Source organism: Sphaeramia orbicularis, chromosome 3 (assembly GCF_902148855.1).
Source record: "Sphaeramia orbicularis chromosome 3, fSphaOr1.1, whole genome shotgun sequence".
In the NCBI taxonomy this organism is placed as follows: Eukaryota; Metazoa; Chordata; class Actinopteri; order Kurtiformes; family Apogonidae; genus Sphaeramia; species Sphaeramia orbicularis.
Window position 1 is genome coordinate 17,235,268 of NC_043959.1, and position 17,667 is coordinate 17,252,934.

Below are 17,667 nucleotides of genomic sequence, written 5' to 3' on the forward strand. Positions count from 1 at the left end.
TGTGTATGTGTGGACACACCAGGAAACCACATCATTTTAGAATTTAGTAGGAGATAGAGGGGGAACGAGCATTCTAGATTCAAAACAACACAGGTTTATGTTCATGTTTATGGAGTGACTTCTACTGACATCTACCAGAAGAAAGAAACTAATCAGCACATTTGGGATTGAATGGAAAAACCAACATTACACACTTGTGTTTGGAACACATTTATTATAAATATGGGGAAAGTTTAGCACAGATGGATGATGGAAAAGAGACTAATGACAGTGGACGGACACGCTGGGTTTATGTTCAGTTAATGACAGATTTGACTGAAAACGTCACTTTTTTCAGTTTTTGATACAATAAACCTCAACTTTAATTTGAGCTTTTATGAACATCTACATGATCATTAAATTAAATATGGGAAAACATCAGATTTTCTCTTAAAAATACAAAATAGTGAGCCTAAGATTAGAATAAATAGTGATAAATTACTTAAGCAAAGTTCAATATAGAGAAAAAAAATCATTTGGGGACCGACATAAAAGTAGCTCTGGGTCTTTATGGGTTAAAGAGGAAAGATAATGAAATAAATATAGAGATAAAAAACAGAAGTGCAGTTCCATCCACATCTGAGGTGTTTCCTTTTAACACTGATAATAAACTCTCAGTCATGTCAGATAACACTCGGTCATTCCTGAAGCACAGCAGGATACGATGCAAATCCTTCCGCAGCATCAGAAAAACAAACAAGACCTCCCAAACATCGGCTGAAACCAGCGCAGTCACATTAGAGACAGTCTCACTTCACTTTTACGACTGATCCGCTCCCTGGTCTTCATCCAATAAATCACATGACGTCATTCGTGGTGTGCGAGGCCTTTTTAACCTGATGCTAATGTTAGCTGTAGCCACTCCATCCTTCCTGCCAGGCCGCAGACGCTGAGTTATGGACGGGTTTAATCCGACGCAGCAGCCGACACACTCAGCAAACTGAAGCAATTACCTCCAGTCCCATAAGTCATCGCTCCAGCAGCACATTCAGATCCGAACGCTACGATTTCAGCCGGAGTGCCGGGGGCGTGGGGGGGGACTAAAACAAGATATAAGCACCCATGAACTGCACGACTTCACTCAAACCACTGAAAAGAATCGTACTGTCAGTGGGTTTACCCCCATGTTTGGACCGGGGGGTTTAGGTTTGTTTTTTGTTTTTTTATTGCAATACTTCCAGTTGTACAGAAGAAACATCACTATTATTATTATTATTATTATTATTATTATTATTATTATTATTATTATTATATTTTTTTTCTTTATTTATCTATTATTTATTTTTTTAAAATTGGCTTTTATTCTCATTCTGTGCTGTTTTAGCCTTTTGTTTTGATCAGTTTATTTGCAAAGCACAGTGGACTTAGTTTAAAATGTGTACTATAAATAAAGAGTCTTATTTTTAAATCCTTTTTTAATCTTATCTTATTTTTATTCCTATTGTAACTTTTATTCTTATTCTTAACTTTATTCTTATTTTTATTCTTATTCTTTTTTTTTTATTATTATTATATTTGTATTTTTATTCTTATTTTTTTTCTTATATTTGTATTTTTGTTCTTATGTTTGTTCTTATTCTTATTCTTGCTCTTATTTTTTATTCTTGTTCTTATTTTCATTCCTATTGTTTTTTTTCCCTTGTTCTTATTTTTATTTTTCTATTCTATTCCATCCTTCAATTAAAGTGATGTAAAACACAGTCTTCATGAAATACATCAGTGTTGGTGATAAATCACATGAAAATCCACAAATATGTAAAAATATGCATTTTGCAGGTGAGGCTGCTCAGCTCGCCACTTCCTGCCTTTAAAACCATGACCTGGACCAGTTAGTTTGTCAGTTTGACTTTTGTACATTTTTGTCCATGCTGTTGATTAATGTGCTCATTTTTATAAATATTTTTAATGTTCCTTTCCTTCTAATCGTCCACATGTTGATGGTTTAGAGCATGTAAATCAAAATCAATATAGTTCCTATTGATCACTGATAGAAGTCATATATGGACTTATTTTATTCATTTTGTGGATTATTTTGTTCATTTTCTTGATAATTTTGTTCATTTTTGTTCTTTTTTTCAGCCTTTTGATTCATTTTGTTGATTATTTTGTTCATTTTTGTAAATATTCTAACTGTTCCTTTCCTTTTACTGGTCCATATGTTGATGGTTTAGAACATGTAAATGGTTCCAGATATCAATATAGTTCCTATTGATCACTGATAGAAGTCATATATGGACTTATTTTATTCATTTTTTGAATTTTTTTTTTCATTTTCTTGATTATTTTGTTCATTTTTGTTCTTTTTTTTCAGTATTTTGTTCATTTTCTTTTGATTATTTTGTTCATTTTTGTTCTTTTATTCAGTATTTTGTTCATTTTGTTGATTATTTTGTTCATTTTTGTAAATATTCTAACTGTTCTTTTCCTTCTACTGGTCCATATGTTGATGGTTTAGAACATGTCAGTGGTTCCAGATATCAGTCTAGTTCCTATTGATCACTGATAGAAGTCATATATGGACTATGATTGGATGAGCTGAGTTCTCCTCCAGTGAAAGTCCCGCCCACTTCTATAGTTAGATTGATGTGCGTCCAGACCACAGGACTGGAACATAGAACAGAACCTGACAGCCTCACACATTCAACAGTTTACAGAGTCATGCAGTGGGTGGATGAGACTCAGAACGAGGGTAAAGTTACACTTAAATTAATTTTCAACTCATAATTTGTTGCAACAATCAAAAAATAGAAGTGAAATCTGAAATCTAATCTGAAGGTTTCTCCTCCCACTGGGACACATGCTGACAGCTCCAGTCATTTATCATTCAAATCTGAGCTATAGACGAATTGACCAATAATGATCCCCCCTAAATGACACTAATGAGCTCTTTGGGTTACAGATTACCCAGAGGATCTCATTCTGAAGAGCCCTGGGGGTCAAAGGTCATGGGCGTAGATGGGGACTCTGTCAGATGGATCGGTCTGCAAACAGCTTCACCTTCAGCCCCGTTCAGAACCGAGCAGCGGGTCAGCCAGTTCAGATAACAGTGTGTGTTGGTGTGTGTTGGTGTGGGTGCACGGCTGTGTGTCCGAGTGCATGGATGACGGATGTGTGTTTGTTTTGGCGAAGCACAGGAAAATCCACCATTCATCAAGTTCACAAGGGGCCGCGAGTGGACGTCCAAGAGGAGGAGGACCAGGACACAGACATGTGGGTGTGACCACAGAGAATAAATAATGACAAATAAACACAGATCAACCAGGAAGGAGCATCAGACGCTTTTCCACCAGCCATGCCAGGAGGATTTATATCCAGGAATTCATTTATTCATAATTAGAGATGTCCAGTTTTGGCTTTTTTGCCAAAAACCGATATGCTGATATTGTCCAACACTTAATTTCCAATTCCGATATCTACCAATACCGCTGCCGATATATGTGGGATATTAAACTAATTTTAGGTAACATCACATATCTCCTGTCATGGAATTAACACATCATGCCTAATTTTATTGTGATGCCCCATTGGATGCATTCTCAAATGCAACAAGGCTTTCAAAATGTAAACACTGTCTGTGCAAAGAATACATACTTCAACTTAAGTTGTGGAAAAAATGCCATATTTATTTATTTTATCTCCCTCCCTCCATGAGTCTATTACAGTGTGGCAACTCTACTGTACAATTTTGAAAATTGCACATTTCTTTCAGCTACAAACAATGCTTCATTTACGCGTCAGTAAATGCCAGCGAAATCAAGGCATTATTTTATCGGTTTTAATGATAGACAAAAAACCCGATAATGATATTCACCGATATTACATTTTTATGCCAATATTGGGCTGATATCGGTGGGCCGGTATTATCGGACATCCCTATTCATAATATAAGTATTCCTGACAGTCTGTGGGTTTGTGTCCTTTCTGACCCTTCCTGTCCCACTGTCATAGGCATACTCAGAAATAGTTGAACGTTCGATGGATCCATCATCTGATGCCACACACTGTAAAAATCTAAATCTGACCAAGTGTATTTTTCTCATTTCTAGTTCAAATATCTCATTACACTTAAAATAAGACAGAATCAGAGTAACTTTTCAGTGAGATAGAAGAACAGATTTTTAGACAACAGACCTGGAAAACCTGATTTCAAGAAATCTTACCAAAATAAATATAAATATGCTGTAATTATTGAAGAAAACTGTTGAACTGTTGAGTCTGTTTGTACGACTGTACTGCCATGATAATATTGTTGTGTGTAATTCAACTACTGCATTTTGTATTAGCTGTGGTTGAATGCTGAAACTAGGAAAAATGTATTGTTTGATTCATGTATTAAGTTAGTGATAAAGGTGTAAAAGCACTTGAGGGGTTGGATTAAATAAGTTTATATTTCTTTGTACACCTTTTCGACCATGCACATTTACACATGCACTTGTAGATGGATTCTGTTCATTTAAATGTTATTTTGTTTTTGTCTTATTTTGGTTTGTTTTATTTTGTTTCTTTGCATGTTCAAAATAAATAAATAAATACTTTTCTCTTGTTCCATTGGCAGATTTTTGTTTGACTGAATTAAGCAAACAGAAATCTGCCAATGGAACAAATAAAAATGATCTTGGTCAGATTATCTTGGTCAGATTTCTGGATTAGACAATACATTTTCCAGATCTATTGTCCATAAATCAGTTCTTATATCTCACTGAAAAGTTCCTCTTTAGGTGATTCTGTCTGATTTTAAGTGTAATGAGATATTTGGACTAGAAATGAGAAAAATACACTTGGTAAGATTTACATTTTTGCAGTGTATATTGCTCTTCTCCAACTCTCTAAACCTCCAGATGCTGAATTCAGCCCCATTTGACATCACCATGAACCACCAATATTTCCTCCAAATCCCATTAAAGCTCTGATGCAGTGGGATCCACTTCTATATCATTCATGCATATAATACTGAAATAGTGCCTTTAATATGTATCCAGCTCCATAGAATGACCAAACATGATCTTTGACCTGAACTCATTTGAACATCATGATGGAAAATCCAGTCAAATCATTAGGTTGGACTTTTCAAATCTATTCTATTGGTGTAAATCTGTTGAACACACTACAGGGTGTCCCATAAGTCTCCATACATAGGAGACATAATACATATGGTTCTAACATGTATTTCTTTATATTTCTTCCTTATAGTTCTTCAGCAGTGGAGGACACGCATCGAAATGTGTTCCCGACAAAATGGCAGTCATATAGAGCATATTATATAAATAAAAATGGTTTATGTCAAGAAACGTTTATTTTTCCTATGTATGGAGACTTATGGGACACCCTGTATATTTATCCATCAAATATATCAGCTGTAGAATCTACAAGGAGGGACAGATGTTCAATTTGAAGCACAACTAAGAAGGTTGAACACTGATCCATTCCATGTAGAAGAGAATGGAACATCCAATTGATCACCGAAATATGTCTGATTTACTCATGTTTGTTGTTCTTCTGATCAGAAGGATTTGTTGCTTTAATGGAACTCCTTCCAGTTCAGTCAGTCATGTCCCTATGAATCCAACGGAGTTCCAGACTTAGTTTTACAGACATTGGACACCAATAGTTCATACAGTTTGAATCTGAACCCTCCAGCTGCTGCAAAACTATCTTTATATTCATTTGGACAAAAATCCAATGGATTTCTCCAACGTGTTTGAATTCCTGCTTAATTTGTTACATTTTATAAGTAGTTCCGTCTTCTCATTTGCACATATAAGGTCCAGACTTCAGACGAACATTTCTCCAGAATTGTTTGTCAGCAGCAGTGGTTGTAGTCCAGACTGAAAATATGTCCAAACTTGGAGCCCATTACCTAAAATGTTCAGTTGTTGGTTGAACGGGACAGAGCAGCTCAGCCGACAACCTGGAGGGGGCGGGGCCTGAAGTGGCTCATGTGCATTCAAAGGGCCAGCGCTCCAAACCACCTTTCTGGTGTCCTTACTAAGAAATAGGGTTGAAGATGGACCTGTGGAGTTGAATGAATGAAGAATTCAGACCCAAGCAGAGCATTTACAGTTTATGGAGACCACAGGGAAATGTGGGAAAATGAAGAATTCCATTAAAAAAAGACAAATATCACTGCTTTAAATTAATATTTTTAAATAGTGATGCATGTGCTTTGGCGTACCCTAGTGGTGATATGTGGTTGTAGTCCAGTGGTTCCAACTTTTTTTTATCTCCTGACCCCATTTTAACATCACAAATTTCTGGTGACCCCAGACATTCGAAATGGAGACATGTTTTGTTTAAAATTAATGTGTTTTTGATCCTGTAATAGTTTTCTCTTCTATGTTTCAAATAAACGTTAATTTTAGAGGACATTTAGTCTATATAATGTATATTATTCTGGACAGAGGCAGTAAAGCCAGGTGTAGATTTCTGCACAAAGGGAGAATTAGATTTTTCTTGGTCAGGATATGTACAGTCAGTCCAGCTGTGATTTCCAAGGCTGACAATTAATACTGAACAAACAAGAACTCAAACTATGAATTATGAAAGAGCTGCAGCATCTGAAACTGACCACAAAGAACATTTGACAGATAAACAGAACCACAGTGCTTCAGTTTCACACTCACAGTTTGTCTGCTATGGACTGGGATTGGCTCTGTCAACTCAACACAGATTTCTTATTAGTAATTTTTTTTTTTTTTTTTTTTTTTTAATCAATTACTAGAAATTTCAGGTGACCCCATTTGAATTCCAGGCGACCCCACATAGGGTCCTGACCCCAAGGTTGAAAAACACTGTTGTAGTTCATCTGAAAACTGACGTATACTGTGCCCACCAGCTGCCAGGTTCAAAATTAACTTTTTTTTTTTTTCTCTCCTCAAGGGTAGAGAATGGATTGGAGGATGGGTATTTCTGTTAATTATATATATGTTAAAAAAAAAAACGTAAATGTACATTTTAAAATCAATACTTCCAAAGCTTTTAATCCACTTGTAACTTGAATTTTCTGGTTCAGTGTTCGTTTCATTTGAACATTTGCATTACTTCAGTGTGTTTTTTATGGTTTGATGCAGGCTGTTCCAGTGGATCTAATGTCTGGATGTGAATGCAGTCGGTGACACGAGTCTGGTCTGGTTAATCTGGTGACCTGAGTGTATCTGCAATCAGGTGAGACAGACAGAAAAAAAAAAAAACTAGGCCAGTGTCTCTTTATCGCTGTGTAAAGAGCGTCTGTCATATCAGTGCTGGAAATTACCGTGATACAGCACATAGGAAACACAAAGCGCCAGCCCAGCAGTATTGTCCGGCCCACTGGCTTTTTGTGTGTATCCAGGTCACTGCGGTGCTATCTGTGGGATTAATATTTAGACTGCAGGGCCCAGGACGGCTGTGAATAGAGCAGGTAACGCAGAGCAGCCACGGCTTCACCCCGACCTCTGTTTACTCAGATTAAATATTCTCCAAAAGGCCTGATGACTCACGCACAGGCCTGATGCCTGACACAGCGAACAGCCGGAGCTCAGACGGAGGCTGGATCTGCACGTGGACAGTCCCACCTCTGCACAAAACACACCAAAAACACACAGTTAGTTCTACTGTTGTTTTACAGAGTCATATAAAACACCTTCAGCAGGTACAGTTTAAGAACCTTCTGACCTCTGACATTTATATTTTTCATTTAAATTTAAACTGTTTTGTTGCATTTGTTTCATACGGATTTGAATTGAATGTACATTTAATCACACTGAGTCATTTTTCACTGCATTTTCTATAATGGAAATTAGTATGATGTCCCAAAAATGTAAATTCTGATTTTGATTGCTAACAATATTACTGTATATCACCAAACAGGTAGATTTAAACTGGGCTCCTATGTCTTTGTCCACAGATTACATAATGCAGGACACGTAATGTGTTTTTTGTTTGTTTGTTTGTTGTTGTTTTTTTTTTTTTTTTTTGTAGTTATTTATTTTTATTGATTTATTTATGGAAATGGTACAAGCTTCCTGATTGCTACTAATTGACTTCTTTGCACAACATAATATAGAAATGAAAATTCAAGTAAGCAAAAAATAATAATACACACAAAGAGAGAAGCATAGTTTATTAGCTCTAGCCCCTTTGTCTTTGTTTGTAAAACACTGTTAGATTTATGTAAAGTACCATCATTTAACTCTTTCATGCATAGTGGTCACTACAGTGGACAGTTACTCTACAGCTTTAATCTTGTATATTCATGGGTTTTGTTGTTTTAGTTCCATATCAACCAACACAGTGGACACTTATGCATCATCTCATAAACTGCAATTCATACCATTATTGTAACTTTGCTGTTTTTGGTTGGTTCTTGAGTGGAAATCAATTGTTAATATTTATTTTTTGCATATTATCTCCATGAGGTGAGTAATAACTAGTATTAGAATTTGTTAAAATGTGAGAAAACATCAGATTAGCTGCATTAAGCATGGTTTCATTTCACTGTTTTCATATCACTTTATGATATTGGGTTTTAAATACATGTTTCTTTGCTTCAAGAATAAAATTCATGGTGTAGCTGTGTGGACATTTTTGTAACTGCATGAAAAACAGGTTTAAAAAAAAAAAATAAATAAAAAAAAAATCAATCACATTGTTTTTTTTTTCATGCCTAAAGAGGAATAAAAACACTCAGGAAAAAAAAAATCTTGATTAAGGTTCTCATAATTCATGAATGAAAGGGTTATAATACTTCAGATTAATTTTATTATTGCATATAATAGTGTAAGAAAATGTGGCATTCACACAATAGTGCTAAAGTGTGAATATATTTGAACATTTGATGTATGAGATATTCCTTAAGATAGAATGAAAATCAGTAAATATGAAAATAAAATGTGAATTTATAGTTCCACAGCCCATGTTTAAGTGCCTTTTGGAAACTTCCTACACATCTTCTTATGGCTGCACGATGAGATGAGATGAGACGAGACTTTATTTATCTGACTGTGGGGAAATTTCCCAGTTAACAGCAGCAATAAACAACAAGCAATCGCAGAGAGAAAGACAGGTAGAAAAATAAAAAATATAAAGAGAAAAATAAGAAATTTGGTGTTTACATGAATAAAGAATTTGAATTAAAAATTAAATATCATATATAAATAAAAAAATATCTGTATCTATTTCTGTTTTCACACAACATATATTGGAAGTATATCTTTCAGCCGCTTTGGCTCCTTGGAAGTGACCATATTTGGACAAAAGGGCGGAGCTGCAAGAGTATAAGAATTTAAAAGTGAGTTATTACTAAATGCTACTTCAGTATAATTAAATCACCTACAGCCTCATTTAGTGTCAGGAAAAGCCACCTTTAGTTCAATAAAAAAACAAGAAACCTCAAAGTCTGACTCAACAGGTGAATGACACCTGTCAATCAAAGCCTTCAGACCACCCTAAACACTTATTAATGGAATGATATTTAAAGATGGAAACGAACACGAATAAAATAAAGCAAATGATAACAGAACAGAGCCAGATCATTTTGGAGCAGCATCTAGTGGTGTTCAGTGGTACTACACTTTAACAGAATTAAAACATACAAAACAATAATGACTAATGTTATAATATAGTTTTATATTATGGAATAAATATCCTATGGATTATTAATATTGATGTTTCTAGGACATCTTACAGCTGTAGACATGATGTGTCCCAATATTTATGTCCATATAGTTTAAAAACATCAATATTTGCTCAAAGTTTAATGTTAGATTTTTCTTCCTCAGTCAGATGTGATGACAGTAGATGGCTAGATGAGGAAAAAAAATATTATTTACAGTCAGAGCAGGAAAAATATTAGAGACATTTAGAGGAAGAACATTTAAAATCAGAGTCAGGGAGAACAGACAACATTTTGGGGGGGGTTTAGATGATTTTTTGTTGTTTTTGGACAATCTTGGGGCTGTTTTTTTGGGTAGTTTTTGAGTAGAACATTTGCAATCATAGTCATGCATAAAACATTTTTTTAAAAGGTCAATATTGAGAGAAAACCATCTTTAACGCATTTTGGAAGTAAACATCAATATTTCACAATAGTTTAATGGTAGGTTTTTCTTCCTCAGTCAGATGTGATGAAAGTAGATGGTTAGGTGAGGAGGAAAATTATTATTTACAGTCAGAACAAAGATAACAAATGAACCCAAACTAACCAGTGCAATGATATTTATCCCATAATATACAACTATATTCCGACATTAGTCATTATTGTTTTGTTAGAAAAGAAACACCTGGATTCAACGTGTCCACATACTTTTGTCCATTTGTGGATGACTTAAGTAATTATGTTATGAGACTAACAACATTTACCTCAAACACTGTCCACTTATCGTCCACTTTAACCAGGGTCTAAATCCCAGGGACCCAAAGAGGAAGGAAATATAGCTGGACGTGAATTCTCTGTTTATGAACGTAATAAATTAGATTTACAGTATGATTAGACACTGGCCACAGGGAATCCCACTGAACAAAAATATTAATGTGCCCTTTCAAATGAAAACATGCGCTGATTTAATTTGGAGCGCCTCAAGCTCCGAGAAGGGCTGGAAAATATTACAGTGAAAAAGTAAATTAAATATTGGACACATGGGATTACAATCTGATGTCTCATTTCAATGAAGTCGTAACGTGCCACACACACACACGCACACACGCACACACACACACGCACACACACACACACACACACACACACACACACACACACACACACACACAGGGAATGCTGGGGGATTTATGGTCTCTGTTGTTGTCCAGCTCTTGGGGAGGGTTTCCAGTTCATGTTTGTTCCTGTGTGGAGGGGGGATGAGAAACAGCAGAGGGTTCTGGTTCTGGTTCTGGTCCATGTTCAAACTGCCTCAGCAAAAACCAACAGAAAAGGATCAAATACTGCAAAAAAACTGTCTTGGTTTGCACGGAACTCACTGTATTTACAGCAGAAGGAGCCATGACGTCAGGGTTACACTAGGTCTGTAATACCACGAACGGCCACTAGGGGCTGTCTCCAAAAACCTGAAATACTGAAGTTCTCTGCCTTTGTCATACTGTACTTCAGGGTACGATTTGCTAGGGGGGATGGGGGAGACCAACCCCCTCTGTGGTTTTTACACCCCTACTTCTGCTCAGTGAATTTCATCCGGGGGGGGGGGGGGGGGGGGGGCGGCAACCAACCAATGTAATGTGACAAATTCATGGGGTCCAGCATTTGTGTGTTCAGTGGATACAGGTTAGAAGTGTGGAAAATTTCATGTAAGATTCACTGAATAATAGAGGAATAGAACCAGAGAGTTGGATGATGAAAGTATGTGAAGTTTGACTTTGTTACGGCACGACATTCGGCGTGGACCCAAATGCTCGAGACACTCAGAGTTCAGTGATTAAAGGGATTTATTTTAACAGAAATGAAGGTGACCACTATCACTGAAATAAAACAGGAAGAGACAAAAACCAAAACCCCTAAACTAAATCAACATAAACGTTGACACATGACAGACGTTTGTTTCATGCCAGTTCCGTTAGTTATGAACCGCACCCCCACATATATAACTGCCACCCCGCCCCCCCACTCTGACAAAAAAACCAAACAAAAATCCCTCTGTTCTTTTGCCAGATTGCACCCTGCTATACTTAATGTGGATCATCTTTAAATTCATCCTGATAATAATATTCTAGATCTGAAAGGGTTGGATTTAACAGGTGTGTTTGATCACTTTGTCTCCTCATAAGATGAACTGTCAGATTCTGTTTACTGAATAAAACCTACAGTTTTAAAAAGCTTTAATATCCCTGTATTGGAATTTGGCCTCTAGTACCCACAATGCCTTGCACCCATTAGGAGCAGTTTGCTGCCATTGAAGAAGGACCAACTCCAGATCCTCATTAATAGAGAAACCTTTTCTTTTACTTCACCAGTAACTCCACATTCATTTAACACCATGGTGAGTCAAAACGTGGTGGACATGAGTCTTCTGGTGGACACTGAGGCCTGTCCATACAAAGACGGTTTTGGATGTGTTCGCAAAAGTTTTGTATCGATAAGCCTTTCGTCCACATGAAACCGGTGTTTTCAGTCACCGAAACTGTAACTTTTTGAAACCAGGTCCCAGAGTGGATAAATGTGAAAACGCTGGTTTTGTGTCTTCGTCTGTACAAAGAAACCACAACTTTTCTAAAACGATGATGTCATAGCCCCACCTCTCTAACCTTTTACCCGGAAGCAAGACACCACTTCACAGCAACAACAACAACAACAATGGTGGACTACAGAGTAGAGCTGGTGCTACAACGGCTATTGAGCTGATTGGAAATACTGAATCCAAATCTTCAGCAACTCTTTGAATGATTGAACTTTTTTATTGAATTTTTTGAACTTGAATGATTTCAATGAGCAACAAACAACCATAGCAACAATATTCACTAAATGCTCTTGGATCGACTGCAGAGAGGGGAAACCAGGAGGAAACTGGAGCAGACCCAGTCGAACCAAGTAAGCTTTATGCACATGCTCCACGTCTTCTTCTCCGTTTTTTGCCAGAGCATTATAACACCACATACAGGCCTGACATTTGGACTACAGCCTTTTCAGCTTTTCATGTGGACACAAATATTTCCTGAAACGAGTCTGTGTTTATGGAGCAATTGTTTGAAAATGACAAAGAAAAAGTTCAGATAGAAAAAGATACGGTTTTGTGTGGACATGGCCTTAGTCTTCCTGGTGGACATGAGTCTTCCTGGTGGACTTCCTGGTGGACTTGAGTCTTCCTGGTGGACATGAATCTTCCTGGTGGACATGAGTCTTCCTGGTGCACATGAGTCTTCCTGGTGGACTTCCTGGTGGACATGAGTTTTCCTGGTGGACTTCCTGGTGGACTTGAGTCTTCCTGGTGGACATGAGTCTTCCTGGTGCACATGAGTCTTCCTCGTGGACTTCCTGGTGGACATGAGTCTTCCTGGTGGACATGAGTCTTCTTGGTGCTCATGAGTCCTCCTGGTGGACTTACTGGTGGACATGAGTCTTCCTGGTGCACATGAGTCTTCCTGGTGGACTTCCTGGTGGACATGAGTCTTCCTGGTGGACTTCCTGGTGGACTTGAGTCTTCCCGGTGGACATGAGTCTTCCTGGTGCACATGAGTCTTCCTGGTGGACTTCCTGGTGGACATGAGTCTTCCTGGTGCACATGAGTCTTCCTGGTGGACTTCCTGGTGGACAAGAGTCTTCCTGGTGGACTTCCTGGTGGACTTGAGTCTTCCTGGTGGACATGAGTCTTCCTGGTGCACATGAGTCTTCCTGGTGGACTTCCTGGTGGACTTGAGTCTTCCTGGTGGACATGAATCTTCCTGGTGGACATGAGTCTTCCTGGTGGACTTCCTGGTGGACATGAGTTTTCCTGGTGGACTTCCTGGTGGACTTGAGTCTTCCTGGTGGACATGAGTCTTCCTGGTGCACATGAGTATTCCTCGTGGACTTCCTGGTGGACATGAGTCTTCCTGGTGGACTTCCTGGTGGACATGAGTCTTCCTGGTGGACATGAGTCTTCCTCGTGGACTCCCTGGTGGACATGAGTCTTCCTGGTGGACATGAGTCTTCTTGGTGCTCATGAGTCCTCCTGGTGGACTTACTGGTGGACATGAGTCTTCCTGGTGGACTTCCTGGTGAACTTGAGTCTTCCTGGTGGACATGAGTCTTCCTGGTGCACATGAGTCTTCCTGGTGGACTTCCTGGTGGACATGAGTCTTCCTGGTGCACATGAGTCTTCCTGGTGGACTTCCTGGTGGACAAGAGTCTTCCTGGTGGACTTCCTGGTGGACTTGAGTCTTCCTGGTGGACATGAGTCTTCCTGGTGCACATGAGTCTTCCTGGTGGACTTCCTGGTGGACTTGAGTCTTCCTGGTGGACATGAATCTTCCTGGTGGACATGAGTCTTCCTGGTGGACTTCCTGGTGGACATGAGTTTTCCTGGTGGACTTCCTGGTGGACTTGAGTCTTCCTGGTGGACATGAGTCTTCCTGGTGCACATGAGTCTTCCTCGTGGTCTTCCTGGTGGACATGAGTCTTCCTGGTGCACATGAGTCTTCCTGGTGGACTTCCTGGTGGACTTGAGTCTTCCTGGTGGACATGAATCTTCCTGGTGGACATGAGTCTTCCTGGTGGACTTCCTGGTGGACATGAGTTTTCCTGGTGGACTTCCTGGTGGACTTGAGTCTTCCTGGTGGACATGAGTCTTCCTGGTGCACATGAGTCTTCCTGGTGGACTTCCTGGTGGACTTGAGTCTTCCTGGTGGACATGAATCTTCCTGGTGGACATGAGTCTTCCTGGTAGACTTCCTGGTGGACTTGAGTCTTCCTGGTGGACATGAGTCTTCCTGGTGCACATGAGTCTTCCTGGTAGACTTCCTGGTGGACTTGAGTCTTCCTGGTGGACTTGAGTCTTCCTGGTGGACATGAGTCTTCCTGGTGGACATGAGTCTTCCTGGTAGACTTCCTGGTGGACATGAATCTTCCTGGTGGACATGAGTCTTCCTGGTAGACTTCCTGGTGGACTTGAGTCTTCCTGGTGGACTTGAGTCTTCCTGGTGGACATGAATCTTCCTGGTGGACATGAGTCTTCCTGGTAGACTTCCTGGTGGACTTGAGTCTTCCTGGTGGACATGAGTCTTCCTGGTGCACATGAGTATTCCTCGTGGACTTCCTGGTGGACATGAGTCTTCCTGGTGGACTTCCTGGTGGACATGAGTCTTCCTGGTGGACATGAGTCTTTCTCGTGGACTTCCTGGTGGACATGAGTCTTCCTGGTGGACATGAGTCTTCTTGGTGCTCATGAGTCCTCCTGGCGGACTTACTGGTGGACATGAGTCTTCCTGGTGGACTTCCTGGTGAACTTGAGTCTTCCTAGTGCACATGAGTCTTCCTGGTGGACTTCCTGGTGGACATGAGTCTTCCTGGTGCACATGAGTCTTCCTGGTGGACTTCCTGGTGGACAAGAGTCTTCCTGGTGGACTTCCTGGTGGACTTGAGTCTTCCTGGTGGACATGAGTCTTCCTGGTGCACATGAGTCTTCCTGGTGGACTTCCTGGTGGACTTGAGTCTTCCTGGTGGACATGAATCTTCCTGGTGGACTTCCTGGTGGACAAGAGTCTTCCTGGTGGACTTCCTGGTGGACTTGAGTCTTCCTGGTGGACATGAGTCTTCCTGGTGCACATGAGTCTTCCTGGTGGACTTCCTGGTGGACATGAGTCTTCTTGGTGGACATGAGTCTTCCTGGTGGACTTCCTGGTGGACTTGAGTCTTCCTGGTGGACATGAGTCTTCCTGGTGGACATGAGTCTTCCTGGTGCACATGAGTCTTCCTGGGGGACTTCCTGGTGGATTTCAGCGGTCCGTCCCCATCCATCAGGACCTGCTGCTGCAGAGCCAGCTCAGGTCATAGAGGTGAGAGGATATGAACTGCACATGTCTCCAGTATCTCGCTCGGCACGAGAGAACATTCCCATCATTTTAGCTCATTGACATTCAGATCAGCCCCGGACTGAGCGTTTATCTTGTTTATGAGTTGTGAAACCTGGAATAAATCACCGGCGTGGAGAGCAGCGCTGCCAAGCTCCCAGTGACGTTATCAACCTCCGCCATGAATCAGAAAACACAGAAGGCGTTATTTCTGCTCCGCTCCGCTGCTGTAATTCATCCTGACAGGCCCGGCCTGAACCTGTCAATCATGTTGACCCTGATTACTTGCAGATATCTGGAGGTCTGACAGCTTTCTGCGAGCTGTGGCTTTGTGATCGATAGTCGGTATAAACATCTTCACCTTCAACCTCTTTGTCCTCAGCAAACACGTCTTCTGACCCTGCGGAGTTTCCTTTTGTTCGAGGCCACCGTCATCAGTCCATCACACAGCGTCCACGAACCCTGAGGAACACCACGCATTCTCCAGCTCTGCTTTAAATTTGATGTTTACAACTCAAAACGGGTTTAGATGCTGAAAAAGAAGCTGTTATGAATTTAGAACATCAAATGCACCTCAAAATTAACTGTGGCATAAACACACACACACGCTTGTAAAATATTAGTCAAAAACAGCCCATCACATCATTAAAGGAAAACTCTGAAGTAAATCAGATATAAAAATACAGCCGTCACACTGATCTCATGGAATGGTGTTGTGCTATACCCAGGGTGTGATTTGTTGGGGGGGATGAGGGGATCAACCCCCTCCCTCTGGTTTTTACATCCCTACTTCTGCTCATCCTCGGGGGCGGGGGGGGACCAACCAATGCAAATCCCATCAGGTTGTGTCAGTTTTCTTCCACCTATATCCTACATCACTGACGCTAACGTTCACCTGAACCCAGCTGTTGCAGTTTCTGAATTCATGAACATCCCCATGCACTGGGGGGGGGGGGGCGGGGGGGGTAAACATGACAAATTCATGGGGCCCAGCATTTGTGGGGGGCCCATAGAGCAGTGGAGGGGGTCCAGTGGATACAGGCTAGAAGTTGTGAAAATTTTGTGTAAGATCTGCTGTTTAATAAATAGTAAATGGACTGAATTTATACAGAGTGTATAAAAAAAAAAAAAACTGTACATTTTGAAAAATTACCCCCAGTTCCACATTTGATAATTTTTGGAATTTTCTTTTCTGGACGTCAATAGGTAGGGTATTGGTGGATATTTGTAAAATTTACAGACCCAGGTTTTCATGCATGAGTGAGCAGGGGCAAACTGCGCAATCCAAGTTAAAACTGGTTTGTGTGAAGTAGCGGTGGATTTAAATCCAATCAGAGGTCAGGGGAGGGGACAATGGGCATCCATCTTGTTTTCCACAAAATTGCCGGGTTACAGCATTAACACTTTGGCCACCATGTCCATTTCATTTCTTTACCCATGGCAGCTGTTCCTGCCTTTCAAAGTGAATTCAACTTGTTTAGGCCTGAAAATGTCACTGAGGAAAGGCCAAGTTAGGGTTAGGGTTAACCCTAAGAAATGAAATTGACATGGCAGAAGGCTGGTGGGAGTTCAGGGGCAGAGACAGGGAGACGAGGTCAAGAACCGGTGAGGAGTCAGGACAGAGTCAGGTATAAAACAGGAACAAACTGATCTGAGTAAGTGAACCAGAGCTGCTTCTGCAGTGGCCAGATGATTAGGTACACCTGTGAGCAACAGGTGAAACTGATGCAGCTGATGAGGAGAGAGAGAGAGGACAGCAGACTGGGACACATACTGGGAATACTGGTCATAGATATATATACTGTCACATACTGGGAATACTGGGAATACTGTTCATCGATATACATACTGTTAATACTGTAACTTGTGTCTATTCATATTTTATGTCTACTTATTTTCTGCTTAGCTCTATTATCTTACTTTTGTCAAATTTTATATTCTGTTCTCTTATTTGTATTAGTTTTTGTAATTTTATATACTTCTTATTCTTCTTATTTTCTGTAGAACTGGCCTCTGGGACTGGCAGAAAAAGTTGTTGGCTGATGTGCCTTTAGGCAAGGCACTTAACCCCCCATTTGCTCCCCGGGCGCCTGCTATGGCAAACCCACTGCTCCCAGTTTTTGGTGTGTTCCTGCATGTTCTAGAGATGGGTTAAAAGCA